Source organism: Plectropomus leopardus, chromosome 2, assembly GCF_026936395.1.
Source record: "Plectropomus leopardus strain MGB_pleo_1.0 chromosome 2, ASM2693639v1, whole genome shotgun sequence".
In the NCBI taxonomy this organism is placed as follows: domain Eukaryota; kingdom Metazoa; phylum Chordata; class Actinopteri; order Perciformes; family Serranidae; genus Plectropomus; species Plectropomus leopardus.
Genome location: NC_142177.1, coordinates 32,852,141 through 32,855,028, shown reverse-complemented (window position 1 = coordinate 32,855,028; position 2,888 = coordinate 32,852,141).

Below are 2,888 nucleotides of genomic sequence, written 5' to 3'. Positions count from 1 at the left end.
TTACGCTTCATATATTGTAGCTGACGCAATTTTTTTTGGTGGGGTGTGTCCACACTCGAGGCCCATCCTTCTAAACAGCCAATGAGAGCGCGCGGTGGCTTTACATCATTGGCAAACTGTGGCACAAATATGCAGGTCCTTTACTTACTAAAGAAAAGCAGCAATTTAAAAACACGTTGTTAGAAGTGAACGTTTTTCACTCATACTCTTTCCTAACAATAAGTACAGTATTAGCTATATCCACTTCAATTACCAAAAGTTACTGAAGTATTTTGCTACTTTGGAGAAGAGTGACGCCTGCATTATGGACTGTTATTATATATTATTTATTATATGCATAAAATTGACATAACCAACCATTACATGTATATATGTATATCAATTGAATATGTATTTCTTTGCACTATAGGCACTATTTGAATTGTGTAAAATTGTATAACTTATGGAAACACTTAACTCTACCATAGATATGTATTTAGATAGAGAGAGAGATAGAGATATAGATAGAAAGGGTGGACAGATTATCGGCCTGGCTTATTATTGGGGCCAATATTTGGCATTTTGCCAATTATCTGTATCAGCATTTATTTTAATGATCGCCCCATTTAACAGATTAATTAAAAAGTGCAAAGCAAGTTTCAGCACTGGAGGAAATTTTACATTACATTTAGTTTTTTTGTTAGTTTTTGTTTATTCCAAATTCTAAATATTGAAAGAAAGATTTTCATTTTTATTGTAAATACATATCAGTTTCAAATATCAGTTATCAGTCTCATTAGTTACTAATAATCAGTATCGGTCCAGAAAAACCTATATTGGTTGACCTCTGATAGATAGATAGATAGATAGATAGATAGATAGATAGATAGATGTATAAGCTAATAAACAATTAGAGAATATGGCAATTTGTCGAATGTCAAATAAATAAAAGAAGAAAGAAGAAAAATATTTAAGCCTACCACTGAAACTTTGTGGAATACAAGTGTGACATTGGAGAAAACTGAAAAACTCCACAGTATGAGTATGTCTCAAAAGTGCACTTAAATGCCAGTTATACAGTTTACAGACATTTGGTTTACTATCATATATGACAAAAGCATCAGATTCACACATTAGCGAAGATGGAACCTGTGAATTGGTTTGGTATTTTTCCTTGAGAAAAAAAAACAAAACCTTAAATTATTAGTTTTATTTAATAATTTTTAATAATTCATTTTTGAAAATAATACATTTTGATCTCTTTGGCTTGGATTTATCTAAAAATCTGCAAATATACAAGGACAGTCCTTCTTGTCTTCACTAAACAGTAGTTAAGTCTCCCGATACTGAGACTTTACAACCTGGCAACCCAAAACATGTTTAATTAATGGTTTATATCTAATCTAAGTGATTTATTAACCATTAACCATTACTTGCAACTTAAAAACCGCTTATATGGGGTGTTCTTTTCGAAAGTTGTACCAATTTTGATATTGCAATATCACAATTATATATATATATATATAAAGTTTCTCAAAAATCTATTGGGAAGCAGCTTGTGGATAAAATTATCAGACAAGAATGTTTGTTTTTGGTTAAGCCAGTAACAGCATGGTATATGTCATTATATCAACCCAACCCTGATTTAATCTGATGATTGTCAGAGTTTTTCAAATACAGTATGTAAAAAAAAAAAAATGTGTCAAATGTGTTACCCAGCCCTAGATATAACCCAAGGAGTTTCTGTTTCTTGATCATTACACCAAAATTTTAAAGATACAGATTGGTAAAAAATTGTATTCTTATTCTGTATATTCTTATTACTGTGTTGCTGTCCACTTGATCTTACATGCACCATCTGTTTGGTTTCCTCCAGTTCTCAGCCTTTCTAACAATGACTTATTGAAAACATCCACGTGTGATCTAATGATCTTCAGCGTGTCGGTGATACGACATGTCTGCCCTCCATTCAACCCCTCTGCTGTGATCTGGCATGTTTGTTACCAAAGGGCTTGAAAAAACAAATTTCCAAAATGAAAACTACGCTCTGCCTTTTGTTTGGGTTTGAGGGGAGGTGTCCGGTCCGAGTGGATGTAAAAGAAATTAAGAAAATAATTAAGGGAAATGCACATGTTTGCACAGTGCATGAAAGCTCTGAGAAGAGGGAGGGTAACGGGCAGAATTTGTCAAAAAATTTGTTCCCCTTCGTATTTTATCTTCTGCCTTTGAAACCTTGGGAAAACAATAACAGGGAAACGCTGAAGAAAGGTCAAATGTGAGCCATGAAGGGACGGCACTGGTTTTCCAACAAAGTGTCTTAAATGACGAATTGGAAAAAAAAAAAACACAGTAACAACTTTTATTTTTGTCTTAAACACGTGTCACAACAATGTTTCCAGGAGTTAATGCCATCATAACATTTCCTCCATTTTTGTCATGCATTTGCAGGAATTGTAAAGAAGTCTTGTTTCCATTGAGGGGAAGAAACTAAAATGCAAAAATTTCAAAACTTTTTTTTTTTAAACACTCAAACCAAATTTATGTGCTTAAGCTGAAATGAGGGCGTGCAAAAACTAAAAATTCCTATTATTCTCCTCCCATAAGGACCACAACAATAAAGACGAGCTGATAACATCACCTTACAGGTGATGCACGTGCCTTTTTTTTAACACGTAGTGGCTGAAGCATTTTGAAATGGAAGGAAAATAATCATGATGGCAAAAGAGGAAGAGCGCCGAAGGGACATCGTGGGGAAAAATGACACATTATGGAACAGTTTGTTTATGTTTGCCAATCCTTTGAAAGCCCAACGAAAACAATAACAGACATTTTTCTGAGACAAAGACCTGGGCGAATGTTCTGAGGGAGAGTATTGTGCACTAAATCAAACGTGCAGGATGCCAGCCACA